At 48.2% G+C, this 23975-nt stretch overlaps 1 protein-coding gene across 9 annotated transcripts in view; it reads left to right on the plus strand.

Annotated features, from left to right (window-relative positions):
- Positions 1 to 15537: 15537 nt before the first annotated feature.
- Positions 15538 to 23975, plus strand: part of kug (FAT atypical cadherin kugelei) — a 424350-nt gene continuing 415912 nt past the window's right edge. For all 9 annotated transcript variants that reach the window (XM_076371210.1, XM_076371212.1, XM_076371216.1 and 6 more), the window contains exon 1: positions 15538 to 16051. The gene's annotated coding sequence lies outside the window, so the exon portion shown is untranslated. The remainder of the gene's footprint in view (positions 16052 to 23975) is intronic.

The following is a 23975-nucleotide window of genomic DNA, read 5'->3' on the forward strand; positions in this document are numbered from 1 at the left end:
TCGCGCTCAAGTTCCATCTGATTTCGACTCGCGAGCCTCCCTCCCCGCCTCGTAACGAGGAATTATTATCGACGAGTGGATACCAGCTTCGAGGGGAGGTGGTGCCGGGAAGATCGATACGCCTTGTTTACGCGTTTACGATCGAAGATAGGGAACGCCGAGTGCACTTCGGCCCGTTTCCGTCGGAAAATTTCATTCAAATGAAGCGAGAACAATTATTCCCGAAGACGACCAATTGAATAGATGAATTTTCTTCTCGAGGTTTAATTCCGAATATTACGGGCCCGCCCGGTGCACTTTACAGCCGGCGGAACGTTCCCCCACGGTGTAGTTTGATACGACTGCGGTAATATAATTTAACCAGAACCTAGCCGAAACTCGTCCGTAACAATTCAATTAAGACCCATTCGTAAGATGCGAGCAGACTGCGTCTTCCGCGGCATCGAGGGACCGCGCGATTTAATATCCACCGAAAGGAGCCGCTTTCAAACCGTGCAATTTGCGGCCGGGCGTAGACGAAAGTCGTTACGCGGCGTCTACGGGATCGTATTAGGGTTATGGGACACGCGATCGCGCGCCTCCATTCTTCGAGGAGCAAGCTGATGCACCGTCGCATCGGCCCGTTTTAATATACCTAAGCGAGATTCGGCTTTGCGAAGTGTCACCTGTGCGCGCACGCCCTATACAAATGTTGGCCCGGTGTGGGTGCACCGAGACGCGGATAATGTCGGTCTGGCCGCAACACGACACACTGCACGTGAAACCAATTTCTCGTAGGAAGCAAGCTTTCTGAACATTGTCGCCATCTGTTCCGGAATTAATCGTTCGTTCGCGTATTATGACAACGTTGCATATGGAATTTATGGAAATTTAAACGCGCCAGAAATTTCGTCTACGCCGGGCAACCAGACGCCGGCCCGATCGCATTAATGCGCTCGCCGCCAGCGCCGGCCACCGATTAACGAACGGGCCGAATAAATACCGATCGAAGTTCGGCACCGGACTCGACGCGGGTCGCGGGGACCATTTTATATCAGCGAAATTTCATTGGCACGGTCAATATTGTTCCGTTGGCTCTGCGTCCCGAAATTCGCGGGCTAAGTGGCCGACCCTCGCGGCTCACTTAATCAAACAGAAACCCGCCCCTCGAAACGAGCCGTAATCACCGCCTGTTCAACTTCGAAAATTTCCCCCGGCGAGCACCGCAACGTTGGATCGCCACCCTCGGACCACGGTTTTCGCCACTTGTCAGCCCCACTTGAATTTCGCATCGCGACCTGCCCGTTTCCCTTCGAAAAGGAAGGCGCCGCTTGAAAGGGAGGCGCTCGTTAATTCCAGGATGGTGGAACGCGTCAAAGGAAATTCGGTAAATTAGCCCGATATCGCTCGGGAACTTTCACGACAGGTCGATCGGCGCGTGAGTCGTCCGTTCTCGCGGCGGAGGCCTGGAAACGCGGAGCGGGGTCGCGTCCTGAGGTTTACGGGCGCAGATAAGGGGAGACTTATTTTTTCGGTCCCCTTCTCCGGCTTCTTTATCACGTGGCGCGTCCTACCGGCATTGAATTTAATCGAACCGGTGTGTTCCGTTACCCGCTGAAATATTACGAGCTCCTTTGCATTCATTCCGGACCATCAGCATCCGTTTCGCCGAGTACCATCTCGACGGGCTGTGTTCGTACGCACGCATCGCACGATAAGGGGGGAAAAAGTCGCGAGAGGAGGCTCGCGCGTGGTCGCGACGCAACAACGGACAGACGGACTTCTGGCATGCGGGCCGGCGAGCGCATTTATTACTTAATGCTCGCAACCGCGCATAAACGCGCGCCTTCGTGACTGCACGTTGTTACACAGACCGTACGAGCCCTCGGATTGGACTATTCAGGCTCTCTGATAAGCTCGAATCGCTCCGTTGACAAGCGATTCGGATAATTTAATTGGTCGCCGCTGCGTCCCAGTGAAATGCTGCAGGTTCGAACGCGACGAAGCCTTAGTATTCATGTAATTTGGTTCTTCGAATACGAATCGATTACTCGAAAATTGCGCAAATAGAAATATACAAGTTTCTACTGTTACTAGGTTTATTCCATTGTTCCTGGAACAATGGACATTCGTTTAGACCTTGGTAATTGCGGGACGTTTATAAACAGATGATTAGGATACGCATTCGTGTGATTCTATCAATCGAAATCGACGGGAGCGTTCAACAAACGATACACATGAAGTTCAATATACATCAAATTGTGATCCGTGTACCTAGTAATATCGGTCTGTTTCCCCAACAGCCATGAAACCGTTTATGAACGGATATAACGCGGAGAAACGTATAAATAGACCGGAAGCGATAGTGGATTACGGACGACAACGATTCTACCGATAAACGCGTCCGATCCGTCGGTAAATGGGAAGCCAATTGCGCGTGTAAAACCGTGCCACGCATTCTCGGCGAATTCGATCCGCGCTCCCCTCGACTCTTCTCCGGGTTAATGGCGTTCCTAGTAATCAGAGAAGAACGGGCCAGCGTCTCTACGCCGGCGAGGATTCGGCGTGGTATGCGGCTCGCGGCGCGTCCGGTCAATGACAAATTCCAGCGCGGGAGAAGGGGAAAAAAAGGGGACGCCAGTGTCTGGTTAAAACTTAAACGCCACCGTGAATTCCCGCGAACGATCGTGGGTCCTAGGAATGCCTGTCTCACGGCCGTGGGATCGAGGAAAAACGGACGCACACCGGCGTTAGCTCCACGGGACTTCGCGGTTTCGTGTCCTCGCGAACAAGGGGCGTGCTGGTTCTCGAGCTGACAAGGTTCTCGAGACGTAGATCGGGTCGACAAGCATTTATCGAGATCCTTCGAGGTCTCGAGATCACGTAACTCTTCGGGGAAATATCGTGTTACACGCGTGCCCCTCGTTCGAGACGCGAAACCACCCTAAACATCGGAACAGCATATTAATCTAAGGAGACGCCATGAATGATCGTTCACCGTTGTACGTCCACGTGGCAAAAGTTTGTCGCGATTATTTCGGAAACTAAAGCCTTCGACGTGTTGTCAACGAATAAAGGAAGAAGTTGTTCGAGACGTCCTCATCGACATATTTGAAAATCATCTGGAAGAGGAATAAGCGCATCGACTTCACCCTAATTACTCAAATATTCTTTATTTTCCCGTATCGGATGGTCCACCCGTCAAAATAAATAAACTCGCTCACTCCCGGACGATTCTACCCCAAGAGGGTCCGAAGAAGAAGAGCCCCGGGACAAGATGACTCAACCGGTCGTGCAGCGTGCCGCAACCGGTCCGCATAGAAACCCGCGGCGCCCGGCCCCCGTCCCCCGCGACAAGTATCTGATTACGCTCCGAATTTGGTAAGCCCTTTGTGCGTAGGAGCCAATTAACGTCCGAAATCGGCGCGACCGGGCACGGAAACGCGGCGGAATGCCATTACGGGCGAAGTTTTAGCGGTGATGCGCGCCGCCGCGGTCCCCGGGCGCATGTCCCCGCCGGGGGACGATAAAAAACCGGCGGATATAATGCATCGCCGTCCGGCGGAGTCGTACGACTTTGAACCGTCGCCGGCCGCAACCGAAACCAACTGTTGCCGGGGTAATCGGCTGGACGCGACTCGAAGTTCGCGCGGGAGATAAGTGGCCGGCGAATTCTTCGCGGCGTGTCGTACACGAAATATGCATTTATGCTGACCTACGCGGTGCGCCCGTGCGAACGGGGCCGCGAGCGAATTTCGCGTTAATTCCGGCCGCGAAAAGTCGCCGCGGGCCTCATAACATCCGCGCGGCGCGAAAGTGTCCTCCGTTCGAAAATTATAAATCGTCGGTGTACATTGGAAGCTCGTTACCCGCGTGTACCGTATCCGCGGCGCCCGTTTAGCTTTCTCTTTTTCAGAAGCTCCGGCGCGCGGCGTCGTTCGATAACAATCCGATACCTGGTCGGTACACGTATTTAACCACGTTCGCCCATTAAACGTAACGTACACCGACGAATGTTGCTCGAATTCGCACGGCAAGGTTTCGCCGTGGCGTGGCGGCGGTAGGCGCTGGATACAAATGAACGATTGAAACGAGCGAGCAGTTGCATTGACACGGGCGCAGGTATCGGTTACATTAATTAAATAAAGTCCGGTCCCGGTATCAGCGCGCCGTCAGAGAGGCCCGGGAGCGTGTACGCCAGGCCTGGCGTATACGTTACAACATTTATTGCGCGGGATGCGATCCGCGAGGGCTCGCCATAAGTCTGGCCGCGCTATCGGGACTCCGATCACGTAGACCCATCCGCTCCGGCTCTCGAATACTTCGGCTCTGAATACTATCGGTATGTGTGCCGACTCGCGCTACACGCTCGCGAATCCCGTGTCCGCTTTTCTGCCTTAAACCACCGTAATCCCCCGCACGAGACGAGGATCGTTTCGGCCCTGTCCCGATCCACCGAACTCAGCCCCCCGGTTCCAAAGCTTTACGAGCCGGACCAGACGATCGACCTCCTTCGATTAAACGCGTCCCCGTTCCCCTTGCGCGTGTAATTAACACGTCGATCGCGGAACTACACCTGATCCACGCACGCAGCATGTGTTTCGCGGAATCAAAAATTACGTACACCGCTCTCTCTCTCTCTCTCTCTCTCCGAGTATACGCAAGCGATAATTTACTAATGAGCCGAGATGAAGCTTCCCGTAGCGGAGTAAAAGCATTTGCAGAAATTCAGCAATCAACGGACGGGTTTCTTTGCGTTCAATCCTATCAGCGGAAAGACCACTTTGCGCGATCTTCTTCGAGTCTGGCCGGATAGCGAAGCCAAACCATCCGGAACGACTTAGAGTCCCGGCGATCGTTTACGAGCTTTCACAATAATCCCGTTTCACATTTCGAGCGTCGGCGAGCTCGATAATCTAATTTATCGGTGTGGTTTTTTGGAACGCCGCACCTTCGCGACGTCGACCGGGGATTCTTGTATTTCCAGTGGGAACGATCGCTGATTACCAATAACTGAACACTGTCCAAGGAGTAAACGGAAGTCGACGAATAAGGAACGAAGGATTCTATAAATAACCATCTGAATCCTACGGGTCGTTATGAAAATTCGATCGCTTTCGAAAGTACGATCCTTCGAAAATTCGAAAGTCGCCCGGTTTCTCTGTGTCTAAGCAGAGAGGAAGTAGGGAAGGGAATTAAATAAACTCGATTCGATACAACCGATATGCTGATACTTTCGGGTATAAAAGAGGACAAGCGCGATCGCGTCGTCTGGCACTGTAGCGGACAAGAAAGAGGAGAAAAGGTTCGCGGCGGTTGCAGATTAATATAAACACTGGCCGTTTCCGCAGGATACGATCCGCGGCTGGCGAATAACCGTTACCGGCCGGTATCGGGCAACGTTCAATTTCACCGTCCCAACGGGTGAAGTAATGGTACCCCACGGGTGCGTCCACGAGAGCCGGGAACCCCGCGATCCATCGTCGTTCCCGCATACCGACGTCTAATTATTCGCCGGGGAACATTGATTCCAAACTGACGCGTTCCGCGCGAAACAAGCGCTAAACACGGCCGGGTAATTCCGTGACGGCCGCACGCGGGACGCGATTAAACATACGTGTCGAGTGACGCGCTCGAGGTGGAGTTAATCGCACGGTCCGCGGCGTTATTAAAATCCACCGGATTTACACGACGAGATACGCGATCAGCGTATGATTAGCCGTTGTCGGGAACACGGGATTTTTGAGGGCCGCGCCGACCGGCAGGCAGTTTGCCCGAAGTGTTCCGCTTCTGGCACGAGAAGCGGGGATCGTGTTGTCGTCGAAACCGCGACCGAAAACGGAACAGATTAAACGCGGATGCCTAATGGCTCCGACAAGCGGTTGACCCCTTGCTCTGTGGTATCGCGGCAGGCCAGCGGCGACAATTTTTCGTTGAATTCGACTTGTCCATTATCAGTCGTTAACCTCTGAAGTGAACGCAGATATAGGACAAGTATTGGATTTCTCTCTTTTTCGGGGGAAATTATCGAAGATAAAGTAACTCGAAGCATAATTGCGAGAGAGATCGTAGGACAAGGGGTTAATGGGAAATGTAGCGGGTCTCAGGTACGATCTCCATCTCGCCGTTCGTCGGGACAGCCGTGTTGGATAACATTTTTATTACCGCGCTCGAAAGTCGTTAAACATTCTGGCGTCGCGCTGAAAAATAATTCAATACGCCGACGGGACAATCAAAGAACGCTTAAGATCGCTTAATTCGCGTTGCCCCGAAGCCGGGGTACCGGCAGCTGGTGCGGCGGGTTCAGCGGGAGACGTTGACAACCCCTTACTAATGTCCGTAATTCCTTATTCCGCGGGGCCATTTGTAAAACGCCAGCGTGGCTGGTCGTCCGGCGAGATCCTGGGATAATTTGTTTGAAATTTGGTCCGCGGATTACGGAAAGTGTAACGGCTTGATTAATATCGCGACTAACTTCGAGAGGTGAATCGAAGTTCGCGTTACCGACGGGCAGGTTCCGGCGACTCGCGCGCCTCGTCCGCTCGATTTGTACGTTTCCCCGCTTTCGCCCCTGTCCGGCGTTACTCGCGATTCGTTTGCCAATAACCGCGTCACGGCGGTCACACTTGAAAAGTCTCCGACGATTCCCTGGGCATTCGAGGATCCCTTTCGCGAATTGAGAGAAAACCGTTGGCGAGCGTAATTATAACTGTTACTCGTTACTTTTGATTTATTTTCGCCGTAATGGATAGAAAAGCCATTAAGTCCCGGCCAATTTAATACTTTTCTTCGCGCAGTCGTTACATCGCGCCGCGGCGGGCGACGCGCTTACTTCTTTATCAAGCGAACAGTTCCCGAAGCGTTATCGCGCATTAAAACGCGGTAATTAGAGGATAACCGAGCATTAGAACTAAATTTTCCCGGAGTTACGATCCACGAATAGAATATAAAATAACGTAGTTGATGATAGCCCCGGCCCGATCGCTGTTTGCTACAAGCAGTAACTTTGAGGTGGCCATTTATTACATCGGCCAGCCGTTTTACGGGATTTCCAACGTTACGATAAACGTTACGATTCGATTATTTATGGCCGTATCGTTGAATATCGCTATGCTAATGAGGCGACGATTGCGGATACCTGCGGGATATATATATTTAATTGCGTTTATGAGCATTTTTCGCGCGCGACCAGCTTATAATAAACAACATCGCCGATTGGCTCGATCTTTCATCGGGTGCTCGAACGGGCCGGCTCTAAAGCTGCGCGCGCGCGTGCGTGCGGCAACGTTCTCGCGACAACGCCGTTGAATTACAAGCGAAAGAACCACTGGAAATTAACCGTCGTCTCTCGCGACTGTTCTTTGCGACTCTGCTTAACGTCTTCGAGGTACTCGCCGGCAAGAACGTTATTTCAAGTACCTCCGTCTCGGTGGAAGAGAGGCGGGCTCCTCGCAGTGAATCCAGTCGTCCGAGAGGGCAGAGAGATACCGTGAAGAACACCCCGCGAGCCCTTTTCACTTTATACCGGTTTAGTCTCGAGAAGTTTAGGATAATTTCCTAGCCTCTCTGATTCATTAAACGCGCGGTACGTTGCCCGGGGAACTTTCGACGAAAAGTTCCACGCTCGAAACGAACGGACGATCGATCCGGCCGTCCGTTGTCTTGATTTGTACCCCGATCATTCGTTCGCCTTCGGATTCCTGTTCGTATAAGGGGGAGGCGAGCGTGAGAGGGAGAAGGACGGTGCGTTCAGCGCGATAGGAATGCACGCCACGCCGCGGCACGGCAAATGCGTGATATACGATGGAAATGATACGAGGGGGAGCAAGGCTGGATCAGGCAAGGTCGTCCCATGAGCCACCTTCCTCGCGTGTATTGAAATATTTGCAATGGAATTCCCATAAAACGTAGCCAGGATACGAATGAATGGGCCGGTTTACGCTCGCATCCGCGGCCCTTCGGCCATTGGGATTCATAATTCATTCAGCAAACTTTTTATCGGTATTTTCCACCTGTACGCACCCTAAGACACGTGGGATTACCCCGGCCGTATCTCACGCGGTAGCCAATTCTTCCTCTAGAATAATTCTTACGTTTAGCTGAGCGGAGACGTTCCCCCTAAAACTGTACGCAAACAGGCGACGAAACGATCGCTGCCGGGTGGTCCGTAATTGATTACACCATTAAGAAGCAAATTATTAGAAAGTAACGGCTGCTATTAAGACGTGTACACGGCGGATCGTTCATTTGTAAACTGGATCTTCGGAAATGGAATCTCACGTAGAATGGACCTTTCTCTGTGCCACGGTAAGATGATTAATAGTATAACTCCTTTTCTCTCGTCGCACGCAGCGGATGGATACTTTTTCAGCGCTGAGTACGGGTTGCCTGTTAATCCGTAACGTTGAACCGAGGAAAGGGTAATTCATTATCCAGAAATAACCTGGCGGAAATAAACTTGCCGTTTTCTTTGTAATAATGGAACAGCTTTACGCGTAACGATAGGTTGGACTAATAATTGAGCCGCTCATTAGACAAATCGGTTAACTCCGCGAAATGAAAAGGTAGAGAAACGTGATGCAACAGTCTGAGTACATTGACTTTGAAAATATCTCTTTAAATCGAAAATGCGGTAAACGTTATTTCACTCGATCGTTACGTCTTTATCTTAATCTGTCGAACACTTAGGATACTTAAAATGGTGTAGCTTTGCACCTAGTTTAAATATAAAATCTCGAAGAAACATTCGAATTAACGATAAGATATTTCATAACTCGAAGCATGAAGTTGACCGATTCGGCCGATTTTTCAAGCTGGCCGAATTAATTTCAATAGTCGGAACGAATTGTCGTACAGCGTAATTGCGATTGCGATCGCGGCGTCATCCTCGGAGACCGATCGACGCGCGAGCGCAACGGTTGCGGCTTAACGGGAACGGTCACTCGAAAATACACGCAGGAGAAAGTTGCATCGGACAATTTCTTTCGGACGTTCGTTCGGTAAATCTTCATAAAACGCTCGCGCCCGGTTGCAACTGCGACCCGGCGGCCCCTATCCATTCATTCGGGCCGGGACAACGGAGACAGTCCCGGTGTTTCGGCTTTTATCGAATCCTGTGGTGACGCGCAATAATTGCAGTTTTAATCAACGTTCCGCCCGGCCCGTTTTGTTATCTGTCAGTGAAACGCTGCAACTCGGCCGTGCGCGCGCCTGCATCCGAACGAACCGGTGCGCGACCCTTGATCGTAATTATCGCGCCGATCGTTCATAAACGGACCGGTCGACGACCGGCATCGATGCCCCCTGAAATTGGAAGATTAGCGTACGAAAATGAAAAAATTGGGATGGAAGTAACGCGTGTTAAACGACGGAAAGTATCGTATTTCCAGTAATTAAAAAGGGGGACAATAATGCGTACGATTGTCGATGGAAAGCATGAGAAATTGAACGCGGTTGTCGCTTTCCTCAAAAATTGCTGACAGGCTGCGAAGAGATACAGAGGTATCGTGAATGGACAGGACCGCGCGGACCGTTTTTTTCACGGGCATTTCGTATCGGCTGTTTTTTTATGTTCCTATCGAATGACGTTCGCACGACTTTTCCGAACGGCTCGCATTTATTTCGCGCAGATGCGGACCGATAGCTCGAATGGAGCAATCTTTCGAGACTTTGTACAATCTCCCCGGTAACAACCGAGGAAACTGTTTCGTACGGCCCGACGGTGAATATTCCCTTATGCACTGACGAGTAATTCTCTCATCACGCAAGCTTGCGGTGTAATTTCCCCGAATGATTTATGACGGCTATAATGACCGAACGAAGGTCACGATCCCGAGGAGATCTTCTGGAATCGATCGAAGATCGAGCCGAGCCGAGGCGCGCACTGTGTTATACACAAAACCAGAAAACTATACTTATTACCACTTTTCTGCAGTTAATTCGTTTCCGATAAAATCACGCTCGCGCGGAGAGCCGCGCAAATTAACTTTAACTTCCTGCATGAGTAATCCCACGGTAAATCGGCGGGGATGCGCATAATTGTCAGTCTGATTCCATTTAAATCATCCCGGCGTGGTGCTTATCTTATTCGCGCCGTGTTATTGTGCCGGCTTGTAACTGTTTTAACCGGCGGGACAAAAGAAAAACTGTTGTTAGTAACTCGCCCGGAGATAAATCTGGAATCAGGCTCCGATCCCCGAGTATTTTGTTCGGTCTGCCTCGCCGGACTAGTTTTTATAATCGAGCATGACTCATTGTGCAGGAGAGATGAACCTGTTAGCGCCACCCTCTGCGTCGAACCGGTGTATCTCGCCACCATCTTGGCCGACTGCCGAACCAGAAAAAGACCATCACGTATCGAGGTATGATAATTCCTTAATGCTTCCACCTATCTGTCGATAATATTCATTTAATAAAGATTCCCTTGTATAATTTCTCGATATTTACATTTTTATCCGGAGAAACTTGCTTCCAATGGAAATCTCATAAATCCATCGATAAAACGTATACTATAATTAACACGACAAATAATACTATAAAGTATTAACATTTAAAAATCGAACGATATCATTAAAATTCAAAAATCAAACCGTTGAAACTAGTAAAATTTCAAATGTTAAGTTCTGAAAAAATATCGTTAACCATACGTTGACTTTTGCATCGTCCAGAGCATGACAAGCGATAGTCTCCAATTCACTGCACTGTGGAATGCCCTCGCCTCGATCATGTTCCCTATCGTCGAACAATGAAACGATTTAATCGTCCCGATCGATTTAATAGAAGTCGCGCATAGCCGTGCCGGAATCTGCATATTCCCGTGACGTACATACAGCGTGCAACGCGATAAAAATGCCCGCAATGCAATCAGCCGGCCGTCTTAGGACCGCAAAATTGCGGGCGGCGAGGGTAAAATAGCACGGAATGGGCATGACCATGTATACGTGTAGCCCGCAGACGGACGCGCACACATCGGCAGTCAGCAGTTAATGGAAGCTTAGAGGTTGATAGCCTTGAGTACGTAGCGTGGCTGGCCGTGCCAGGGCCGACCGATTCTTGGACTCTCTCGTACCCGTCCGACTTGACCGCTCTTTACCTCTAGAAATCCAGCCTCCTCCCTTGCCCTCCCCGTATCTCTCTCTCTCTGTCCCTATTTCTCCGCTTCGCCCCCTTTTCCAGGCCAACTCGCGCCGTCCTCTCTGCGGACGTTGTAGGTACAGGGACGCTGTGTCCGGCACAGGGCGTAAACAGTGAGATGGTTTGCGTTTACCAAATTGGTTGTGTAACGAGTCACTCGAGGGGGATGATGGACGTATCGAGATCCTAGGAAGATGCAGTGTCATCCTCCTATTAAACGTTGAGAATATTCCCTCCGGCGTTCGCTTCCTCCCGTCTTCTCGATCAGCCAATTGATTCCTTGATATCTGCTCATTGTTCTATGAACATGTTTCGTTGCGTCTTGCAATTCTGTTTCGCTTGAAATACTATAAAGACGCGTCTTCTGTCTCGACTTCGACAACTCTTTCGCATCGTATTTACGTAATTATCAATCATTTTCCCTTAACGCCTAATAACGCTGCATTTTCCATCTAAGGGTTCTTCGCGAACCCCGTAATTACACCGGGAAATTGCAATTTCCGGTCGCAGCGAATGTCACCGACGAAACCGTTACAAGCTGCATCGCCAGGGGTTCAAGGTTCTCTGTCTTTCGGCGCGAAGAATTAATGCGAATCCGCTTTAAGGGACGTTTACGCAAACGACCCGGGAAAACTAGCCCGGTGACCAAGCCAAGTAATGGCACTCTAACACAATTTGAACCGATGAGAGAAGATATCTACTTCAGAGTTGGCGGAAGAGGGAGCGAGAGAAATATAGAGGTTTTTGATCTGTACACCCTTCCTGCGAGTTCCTGGTACACGCTCGTGCCCGTTACTCTAGTCATTACCAACTACTGGAGTAAATAGTACTGTGGTCACGTGTTTATTCACATCCAGACGCAATTTACCATCGTCGCCGCTGTCTATATCTGGCCTGCGGTAGGTGTTGCCGCTACCAACGAAGAGGACACCGCTTCGAGAACATTCAAGGAAACTTTGTATTACAACTTCGATTATACTTGTGCGGGAAACTAGAAGAAAATAGGGGACGACGAGTCAAAGCGATTTATTTAAAATCGTACGTATCGCATGTCGGCGACTGGTAATCGAATGTCAGGACAATACGGTTAGAAAAATGTTGAACGTGTTCAAACGAAATTTCGTCCGAGTTGAATTGTACAACTGAAATAACACGAGGAGTTCTGTACAAAGAGGGAACTGTCGTTTCTCATGAACGATCGAACAGGAAATATTGACGAAAACGACAAAGAATAACCTCACGGTAAACGTTTGGCAGTCTAGGCGACCACGGAAACGAGGTTCCGCCTTAAGAGCCGTTAGCACTGAAATCCCAAACGTTCGTTCGAGCACACTCGAACATCTCGATTCTGCTCGAGCTACTTCGAGGGCTTTCCGAAAATCACCTTCGGTCCGCGCCGGGAACGAAATCACGTAATTACCTGGTTACTCGCGGTTCATTATACGCCGTGCAAATTGACGGGTAGGATATAAATCTTGGGAGCGGCGCGGAAGGACGAGCCGACGCACGATTCATCCTCCTGACTGTAAATTGGGTTCACTTTGTTTTACATGTCAATTTCCGAGCGTGGCCGCGTAACTAACGATACCTGTTGTTCGAACTTTGCGCCGCGGAACAATGTATTGATCGATGAATCGCGTGACAATAGTTAATACGATAAGTTCCGTGTAAGGCGGCTCTAACGAGGCAGTAAATAAGAGAAAACCGAGGAAACAACACGGGTCAACAATAAAATGAAAACCGAGGTTGTAAATAATGGCCGGGCCACGGTTAATTCTGGAGATCCTTCGCTTACAAATTGGCCGACCGAAAAGAAGACGGGACGGCATTTAAAAACCGATCCTAGGGGCTCTCGCCCGGTTCTGGAGCGCCTCGGGGCAAGAGACACTTGAAAAACTTTCCTCCGGTCATGCAAGAAACACGCCGCAAAAGTCGCCGGCGCAATTTTAAAAACTGAACGTTCACTTAATGCATCTTTAACCGAGGTAAGCTTTATCTGAAACGATTATGGATTGCATTTGCATACACATTATTATATTATCGTTGCGATATACGCATACGAATATTAAGCTCGATACTACCTGATAATAATATTACGTAAATAATTCTGCTTTGAACTTTGTTTCATTGTGATTGAAGATCGATGTACCGGGTGTTCCGTGAATACGAACAAACTTTGGAACGCGTGGACGTCTGAAAATCGTGTTAAAAGATTCCTTTCATCGAACGTACTGCAGGAATAATATTGTAAATATATAATACGGCAAACAATCTGCATTTCCAAATAATCTGAAAGTTTCTGTGGAGAGCATAATGCGGCTATTATAACGGGAAGCACAGATGTTACTGTTAGTCATCATCGTTTTCTCGAAATTTCAAGATAGAGTAATCGCGAGTAGATGTGCAGCTGCCTATTGGGGAGAATGATTTCCTGAGCGATATATATATTCATGATCGATATATCACCATTCGAATTTTCCTTTTGCCCGGTGCATCAGTCTAATGTATATATTCCCGTAGTAGAACTATAAATTACGGAAAGAAAAAGTTATTTAATTACCCGATACCCACGAATAAAGTGCGACTTTAGATAATGCAGAATAAATTGTTAACCCACTTTCAGAACCTGATGTTAAAGGTTGCTAATGATGCTGATACGAGAGCTAGATCTAGATATGTCCATTTTTTCAAGAACCACCGGTATCAATCATTACAGAAATATGTCCATTTATCAAGCCCTCAATTAAAAGGTATTAGATACCACGATAGAATTGCAAATACCGTTATTAATGATTCATGAATTCGCCGAACTTAATTCTATGCGAACAATTAAGCTTCAATGCAAACCAGTTATTCCTGTTATACTGTCAAACACAAATTCGACACATCTGCATATTTCGAATGAAGTGGATCGAACGAAGAGATACGAATACAAATTAAAAACTCTCCATCTGTCCTACGGGGAAAGAAACTATGAAGTGATTTATACACGATCGCGACAGACAAAAGAAAAATACCCGATCGCCTCTCGATCGTCGAAATTCAAATTCAGACCTACATCTTCAAAGTTTCCAAACAGCAAATTAATTTTCACCGCACGAATACAAACGAAACCAAAGCACACAGTCAGAAAACACAGGGGACCCTCAGAGTATTCCTAGTCATTCGAAAAGCGTCGGACAAACAACGAGCGAAGCGCAAATACTCGAAGACACGTGCTCGGGTAAGTCCCTATCCCGCGATTTCAAAACCCCATCGCCTGATCGGCCCTGCCTCATGAATCATCCCCAATACAGGCAACTCGCTTGCCAAAGCAATTGACTTCGCAAAACGAGCAACAGAAAAATTTGAAAAAAACACAAGTATTAACCCATTGCACTCGGAAGATGACTCTCAGTCACCACTAAATTCGATACAACAAAATTACAAACCCTTATTTACAATATTAACCCCCGTATAACTCACCAACACGAGAAATATCAAAATAAAACCGCATTCTTCAGTCACTCTCAAAATATACATTTCTAATAAAGCCTTTCAACTGCAAAGAGTTAACCCTTTGCACTGGAACTCGCCAGATGATTTGTTCCAGCAAAATTATGAACTTCGGTATTTTATGTGAAACATTGAGAGAATAGCTTTGTCACCTAATTTACATACGATTTCTTATTAAACTCATCCCAAAGAATCCCGTCCACATCTAATCGGAAAGGATATTTCAATTGGAAATCTTCCAAGTGCAAAGGGTTAAGTGCCCAGCCGCAGTATTCCAAAAGGTGCAGTTAACGACGACCCCCGAACGGCGCGCATACAGGTCGGCTCAAATTCGCCACACGTACATAGGGCCCCATTCATCAAAGACCGAATATCGCTGTGCGATCGGTCGTCGGCGAGGTCCGTGGACCGCGAAGGACAGAGCGCGCCGCGAGGATCACGGTAGGTGCACAGAGGGCAAGAGAAGGAGAGAGGCTGCGTTGCCGAAGTTGCGTGCACCGTGTGCACCGGTGCATAACGCGGCGAGCTTCTCCCAAGTGGGTAGGGAACGAAAGAGCACGGTACACACGAGCTGGATATTCGTATACCGGACTAGAGGGACTCGGCTGGAAAAGGGACCGGGTTGGCTGGTCTGTGTAAGAGATCGTTCGTGGAGAAGGGATCGTCGCCGACCGGTGGAACGGTGCAGAAGAGAGGAAGGGATTGCGCGTGAAGGGGAGTCGTTGGTCCGCGAAGGGTGGGCAGGACGCCGGGGCCAGGGGCAGGGGAGGGAGGCTATCGCACGCGGTAGACAGAGAGACAGCGGAGTGGTAGGGGGCGAGCGTGTAAGACCGCACGGGATAGAGGGAGAATCGGCGGTAGAGGGAGAGAGAGGTCTGCTAGGCTCGCCCTGCTCGTGAGCCGCACGACGCGCTAGTTTCGGCTTGCCGCTCCGACGTGACGGACGCTCTTATTCGATGGTTGCCGGCTCCCACGTGGAGGCGACCCATTGCTCGGACGTGTGGTGAAGTTTTCTCCTTTGTTTTGATCGCGTGTGATCGACGTACAGTGAATCTCGAATGTATCCGGTGTGACAGTGAAAACAGCGGGCGCAGCTTTCCCTCCGCACGTTTCGTTCCCGTATCGTTTCGGTTCTTTTTTTTCCCGTTGGATTCGTTTATTCGTCCCGTCCCGTCCCGACCCGTGTCCCGTTCCGTTACGTTTCGTTCCGTTCCGTTCGGCGAATGCACTCGAGTGAGTTCAGTGGCACGGTAACGCGAGGCAGCGGCGCACGTTTGTGACAATTCGGACGCAAGGTGTTTCTTTTATTGTTAACCGTCCCCGTCCGGCGCAAGACCGGCCACGCTGATATTTTTTTTTTGGGATTACCTGAATCGAAGCGGGGACAACGGAAGCTGGCAGAGCGACGGCTGGTCTCGTGCGGAGCTCGACGCGTTTGAAAAAGGTGCGTGCACAACCCTTTGTTGCCACGGGACGTGGCGAGCGTTCCTTCTGGTTTTCCTCGATTCCGCGGGAGACTTCGATTCCGTGTGGTCTTTTCGGTTATCTTCGCGTCACGGACGCGTAATGGCGTACCTGTGCGACGCAGTGTTGCTTCTCGATCTCTCCTCTCGGGCTCTTTATCGATCGTACGTTCGATCGCGTGCACTGGACAAAATGGCGCCGATCGCGATCCAACGGTCCGCGACGCTGCCGAGGGAGACGATCGTTTTGAGAACCTTGCGTGGAACGATTTAAACAATGGGACAACGCGTGGTCTCTGTGTGACAACGGTTACACCGTCGCCGATTTCATGGGAACATCTGAATTCTCTGATCGCGTGGAACGACCTCTGGCTCGTTATTCGAAAAACCGACCAATCGGAACCGCCGGTTCGACTACGTTTAAATCGTATCTGATGCGGAAGATTCGGAGCCGAGCCAACGACCGAACTTCGGCGTATAAATTTAAATATTTTCGATGTGGTAAATTCACACTATTTGTCGGCCAATTGACCGACGTTCGGTTATTTACATGTACCGTCGGTCGAATATTGATGAATTTACCGGGCGGAAAGTGGTCACATGAAATTGGTGCGATCGGTGCGGCAGCCGTTCGCATTGGTATTTAAAACGAGAAATTTGTAGCATAGTTATTGTAGAAGTAATGGAATGTAGTATTAATACGTTGAATGATATGTGGGTCACCGGTGACCCCCCATCGAATCGAATTACTATAGTTCGCTCAATTAAACGATTATTTGAAAATATTTCTGTATTATAAACAATGTTAGCTGATGGGGTGATATTCAATTCAATTTAATCGAATGATTTAATAGTATATTTTTCCCGTTTTGTGTATTTTGCTCTATAAAGTCGTGCGGCATGCGACGCGTTGAAAATTTTTAACGTTCTAAACAGAGGGAGCAACAATGAAAGCTTCCTCCAATTAATAATCAACTCACCGGCTCCATCTTTTGTAAACAAAAGTTCCGACGCTTCCATTAATATTCGCAAATGGAACGTTATTTGCGAAACCACGGTTTCACTCCATTTTTCTCATTCCGCTAATGAAAATATCTTCCGCGCGCAATATGCGAATGATTTTCATAACGCACGCTTTATTTGTTCGGTCGAATGCTTCCTGGCAGCGACGCGAATGTCGTCGTTGAAGCTTCGACGAGCGTCGAATAGATTCACCTTGAGGATCGGTCTTGCTAGGTTTACGGACATTCATTGTAGTTTATTCTACTGTTCCTAGGAAAATTGAGAAGTTGAAACTCCTAGAAAAGTTCTATGTATCGTACATTCTCCCATAGCGAATATAAATGAAAACAGTTGTTCATATACGTTATCGCAATTCTTGCGTTACATTGTTCTCTAATTAGTTACTAAATAGTTTCATTCAACATGAAACACCTTAACCCCTTTGCACTGGAGAGGTGACTCAATCACCACTTGATTTGATACAGCAAAAACTTGAATATTTAGTACATTAAATTAAACTTTGCATTGCTGTGAAATATTTAAATAAAATAGCTTTGTTGCCTAATTTATCTATCTTTAAATTCCTTTCAACGTCGTCTCTCTCGAAAATGTTGAATATATCTAGTGAAGAACTCGAGTGCAAAGGGTTAAATACTCCAATTGTCTCCATTCAATTCGAAAACACCGATTATCGGTGACCACCATGACGAAGATAATCGGAATACATATTCATCCGATCGCATCGATCAAAATCGATGTAAACGTGCACGAAGTAATGTTTATAAAATTCAGCACGCGTCGAATCGACGCGTTCCGTAAACCTACTGTTAATGCGTCGCTCGGGCAGTTGTCTTTATCGCAGGAGGTACGTAGCTGGCAGTTTGTTTTCCGTCAATAAACCAGCATCGCAGTCGTCGGTCGGTGCACATGGCGTCCAGGGGTTCTGGGAACTTTGAATTTCGAGGGACACCTGACCGTTTGTTTGGCTCGGCGGACGTTAGGCGACGCGATGTTTTCGCTGAGGGTATCGGGAACGCGCGCAGTGTCAACAAACTCGTCGTTCGTTCGTTCGTTCGTTTTCTCGATTCGTCGCTTCGCGGAGGGGAAAACAGACAGACGCAGAAGGAAACGTTTAGCGACGCGGAACGCGTTCCGCTGAATATGAAACGCGAAATTCGATACCGGCGCGGCGGGAAGAATTTTAAACGGCGCTTACAGACATTTAAAATTTAAAATCCTTTCGGAGCGAGCGGCTCGGGGACCATTGAGAGCGCGAGTGTTAATGTATCTGACAGTTTCGTCGGCTGATGACTCATTTCTGGCGTTTTGTGTTTCGAAATGTAGCGACTGGTTTCAGAACCTGTGACAGCACACTCTAGTACTCTAAAGTGTTCTCAGATAAGTCGCTTCGAGTAAACGTGATTATATTTAGCGACAAATCGCCGGTACCGCCTCGACGGAGGTTTCTGGTTCTCGAACAAAAATAGCGTTTAGCGTCGATACAATGGGAATAAATTGACGAGAAATTATACAGGAATGTTCGAAGGTCAATTTCGAGGAGCCAGTTGTTTCTTGGATGTTGCTTTTTCCATGGGAAAGGAGCTAGATAGCGCGAGAGCAGAAGGAGGAAATGATGGATGCGATATTTATTCGCATGAAATTAACGTGACGCGGTAACTCGACGAGCGTGTTCCTTTCCACGGACGCTGAAATCCTTCGGGCCACTCTCTATTCCGTCGGGGACGAGTTTCTTGGTTCCAAAACCAGTTCTCGAAAAATTTTTTCCCCGGTCTCTACGCGCGCAACGCCGTCGCTCAGGAAGAAACATCGGAATCCGTCCGGCGACGGGCAAACTTTTCTTTCGGCCGGGTGGAACGTAGCCACGTTTTAAAGCGGATAGACCGTAGCGTCGAAGGAACGCCATATTTCAGCGGCGAGATCGTCGAGCACGCTCGTTCACGAGCTGCGGCTCGGCTGTATTGTTAGCTGCACCGTACCCCGACGCGTGTCAAACGATCTGACGTGACTTTCGACGCAGAACAGTTTTTCGATCGCGATCAAAGTCGAGCGAAATGCGTAGTCACGTTTTCGCGTTAACGAATTTTGCAATTAATTACACGCGCGGCCCACGTTATCATTTTGAGTGGTTTTCAACCGCGGCTACTAATATTTCTTAGCTCTCGTTCGCGGTAAATAATCGAAATAATTTCCGCGGTTCTGTATATTCGAGGGAAATGTAAATAGCCGGGTTTCTAAAAGTTCCCGTGTACGGCTAGACCGCACGAATCGGAATTTGTAATGCACCGATACAAAGTTAAAGCACTTTAATTTCGTTCGTTATTTACACACTCGTACCGTGCTCCGGAGCTGTCGGTAGTTAATATTTCCTCGGCGCGGAATCGAGTGCGTTGCGTGCAGCTAAGAGACCGACCGAATTCATCCACCGATAAGATTAATGTACTAAAAGCGTGCGATCAGTCTGGCCGGTATATTTCTCACAGCTTCGCCGAACTATTACCCGCCGACCGGCCGCGATACGCCGTTAAAGGCTACGTACGTGGGTTTCCATGGGTGCTTTGACCCCTTGTCTTAGTCCGCATGTTAACGAGGCTTCGTTAATTACACCTCGTGAGATTACGACAGGGACAGGTGGCCGACGATTATCCATTATCCGTCCTAGAAACGCTGGTCGAACGGATACAACCGACCATCGGAGATAACTGTTGATTAATACACTCCATTCGTGACGACGGAATCGGTTGTTTCATCGAGCCGACGTTAGATGCTTATCCACCGAAATCATCCTGACGGAATCGAAGAAACCCGAGCGAAAGGGAAGATAGAGGAAAAAGTCCCCTAAACGGTTTTTCGTGTGATATTTTTCGGCTAGAAACTTCGAAACCTGTTTCCCTCGGCGAAATCCATTCGGTCGGAGGAACGGAAGAGAAAGCGTGGATCGAATTTCACGAGCCAAAGCCGGGCGAAAAGCATTAGACTCGTTAAATCGATGGTGTCTATGGCCAGGGTGTCGTAAACTCGAGCACGACAATAAATACGTCAGTAAAAGGTTGCTGGGTGTATAAAGGCGACAACGATGGGTCAGCTAATACTCCGGGAGCAGCTGCTGCTGCGTCTTTCCCTCCCCTCCGCCGGGATCCTCGATCCTTCTGACAAAGGCTAATTTTATGGAGGAAAGAAACTGGAGTGGCGTTGCTCTCCCCGCTCGCACGACACGGCTCCATTTTTCCCGTCTTAATCTAACGTTGTCCGATCTTTATCGGGTTCGTCTGTTCGTCGGCCGAGGTAATAAAAGTATCGATTATCGTCGTCATCATTGTTACCGTATCTTTTCCGTGTACGTTGCGAATTGTTCTTCTTGATTAGCTCGGTTGATCGACATTTTATCGTGACGCCTCGCTGCTTATTTCATTTTTTCTTTGCTATTTATTTAATCATTATCTCCGCTACTATTAACTTCTATTATCCACAAGTTTCGATACCAGTTGCCATGAAAACAAATTTTATTGCTTATAGCAGTTCCAGCGAGTTAAAAGTTGTATAGAGGGCAATTAGACTAGGAGGTCTAATTCATTTTTAAAGGATTTTACGGAACGGATGAGAGTCGCTGTTTAGCGATCACGAATCTTCGTGTCTCGTTCTAATCAGTCCAGGGTTTAGCCCGGGCACGGTTGCGTTTTCTCGTCGGAATCCGCGCGATGCAGTTTTCTGAATCGCAGTCTCCGCGGTCTCGCACACCGCGAAATGTCACTCGCGTTTTAAGTGCTTGTAAGACCCCGGTGCAATCTGAAGTAAACTCGCCTCCACTCGCATCGTAACCAGAGCATGAAAAAGGCGAGGACCGAGCAACACGTGCACCGACGAAAAGGAAAAAAATGGCTGAAATATATACTTGGAGAGAGAGAAATGTGTCTGACGTACGTGTTCCGGTGCCGTGACCTAGCCTCAAGTTCCTCGAATTGTTCGACGTTCATTCAATATCTTTTAATCGAGCTTTCGATCGGAAAAGCCCCGGTGATCGACGTATCGCTGTCGAAGTTCAAGAAACTTTGTTCTTTTGATCGACCCACGCGAACGCAGGCACGATCAACTTCGAATCTGCAGTGGGAGAAATGGTTTAACGATGTTTCCTCTAAAGCTGCGAGAAAAATTATTGTTTAAAATATTGTTTCATTTACCTTTTTTTTTCTTCGTTTCTTTTTTTTTTAATACGATTTATGCCAGAGTCTGGCTTATCGTGTAACTCGACGTCGGAATTTCCTTCCGAGTTACCCAAGGTTTATAGATTGAAACGTCTTGAATAAAAGATATGTGAGCACCGCCATGGTCCATGGATTCTAGCCCTTGTAATCCTCTCGAACACTTCAACGGTAGGAGGTCTTTACTGTAGTGGTAACCCCGGCGTTAGATCCATTGTAATATGATGAAGTATCCGGAATTTCTTCAAACATTTACTCACTAAATTATAATCCCTCAGCCTTTTCCCCTCATTTGAATTCAATTTCGCCACGGTCAACTCAATTCTTTTTTTTATCCCGCGACCAGTGATTAAAGCGGCGCAATTAATTGAATCCCATCTGGTGCATCAACTTAAAATACAACGCGACACCCGGCGCGCGTGTATTAAAATATTCGAATATTGTGTACGGTTAATGCTTAACAAAATTTACCGTAATTCGTTTGTTTATGCCATTACGCGCCACAAAACTCGCGGGTAATCTGTTTACGGAAGAGACGCGAAACGATCCAGTACTTGTCACGATACTCCCGAATAATTTATCGGATATTACGCGAAATATTAATTTCCCGGTAAACATATCCTAACAGTTTTATACGTTGACTAACGAGGAGAATCAATTTATGAACACGAACACATGGTCCCATATGGAAGAAATGTGCACGTGCGTAATGCACCTGCTCCGCTGCACGTGACGAACAAAATGATATTCATGGATCTTTTTCGCGTTTCCCTCTGCGCACACGTTTTGCCCAGAAATATTTTTATCAAACCGCAAATCCAGCATCCTCTGTATCGACTCCACGTTTCAATTACTTTCCAGCTGCGAAACCTCGCGTCTGAGCAACTCGTTGGAAAAAAGAAAGATTATTCAGAACGGTACGGAACTCTCGAAAAACAGTCGAGTGTCGCGAGTGCGCAGTGTAGGCGGGATGAAATAATAAATACTTAGAGTGACCCGCGATGCGTTGTAATCGAGAAAACTGGCGGAAATGAAATATCGCCGAGTGTATCGCGGGGCTTTAATGGTGCAGCAGAAAACGTGGAAATTCATGATGTGCAATATGCCGATTATATGCATGGTTTCGCGGCAAGGAAGTCCCGGCTTCCCTGTTCTCGTTAGCATTCATAAAGCATCATCCCTCCTTCCCTCCCCTCGCGTTATCTCAGATCCTCTTTTACGCCGATGAACCAGTACGTATTAGCCTCTTATAAGCTCGTAATACTTGCTCCATCGTATGAATTTGCCGAACGAGACGCTTAAACTTCAGGCGATCCGTTTTCTCGAGCAATAATCTGCTTTACGTTCTCCAGTGTACATTGTTGCGTTTCGAAAAAAATGAGATTCGCGGTTTCAGCGAGCCCGACGCGCGTTGCTTTCCTTATCTGGAATCATTCTCCGTAAGGAATTGTCTCGTCCTCCCGCTGAATGGATTTCCCAGACCCGAGCTCGCAGCGGGTACACGGTCTCGAACAAAAATTCGAGACATCTCCGGGTAAATGCAACTGGTAAAGGCTCGGCCAGGCCGCGCCTCGTTCGTCCGTCCCCGAGATAACAGAGATTTTTCGAAATAATGTATATCCGAAAATCAGAGGCAAAAAGCGTCGTGCCTCGGCGCGACTGAAATATGAAATCGTTTCCACCGGCGCCCTTTTCATAAGAAACCTGTATAAATTGAAGGCACGGGGATATGATGGAATATTTCGCCTGAAACGTGCATTCCGTCAGCTCTTCCGTATTATATGGAGCAACGCTGCGACGCGGCGAGCTCTTAAAGGATATTGTAACATAGCAGATAGATTCTTCTGTAAGATGCGCTCGCATTACTGCCGTGTTCTTCCGACTTTCGCGTTTCTTACATGGAATATTGACGCACGGCCGGTCGAGAATATCCGTGGCACGCTCTGCGTCGATGTTTCACTCATATTTAGTTGAATATTATTTCTGATTAATTAATTTCCGCGGAAACCAACTGCGGATATTTAAACTTGGCAATGATCGTTCCGCGTAATAATTCATTTATTAACTGGTCATTAAACACGGAAGCTTTTATTCCCGTAATTGAAATGAAACCAAGCATATTTCTTGTTACCGTCAGGAACACATATCAGACGAGGACGTATGATTTTTGGGCAAATACAGAAAATCATTGTTGGCCATTGAATGTTTATTATATTAACGCATCGATATTAATTCGAGATGGGATTAAACGCGGAAGTGGAAATAGTATTTGTAAACGTGGTCCATCTAAATACGCCCGGATTATCCCGATTCAACAATACCCGCGATTTTTATAGACCCGAAGTAAACGCGGGTCGCGAAACGCAGCGAACAGTGGGCACACGATATCTCCGAAGTAAATATTTATTAATTGCACAATTCCTCCAATTAATTTTCCCCGTTGCAACAGCGGAATATTCGGTCGCGCGTACGCGTTCTGACGCGAGCGAACGTTTCGAGGCAGCAGTGCGGTAATTTTTAATAAATTTTCCCAGGGACGAAGGGACGGTACGTAATTTTTCAACGTTTCCGCTTTGGAAATACCGTTCCTCGCGCGTAACGCGACATCGAGAGAACCGGTTGCCCCGTTTTATATCTTCGCCGACTAATTTCGTCAGTCGGCCAAGGAAGCACGGTCCACGGGAGT

The sequence above is a fragment of the Nomia melanderi genome, chromosome 10, assembly GCF_051020985.1.
Source record: "Nomia melanderi isolate GNS246 chromosome 10, iyNomMela1, whole genome shotgun sequence".
Classification (NCBI taxonomy): domain Eukaryota; kingdom Metazoa; phylum Arthropoda; class Insecta; order Hymenoptera; family Halictidae; genus Nomia; species Nomia melanderi.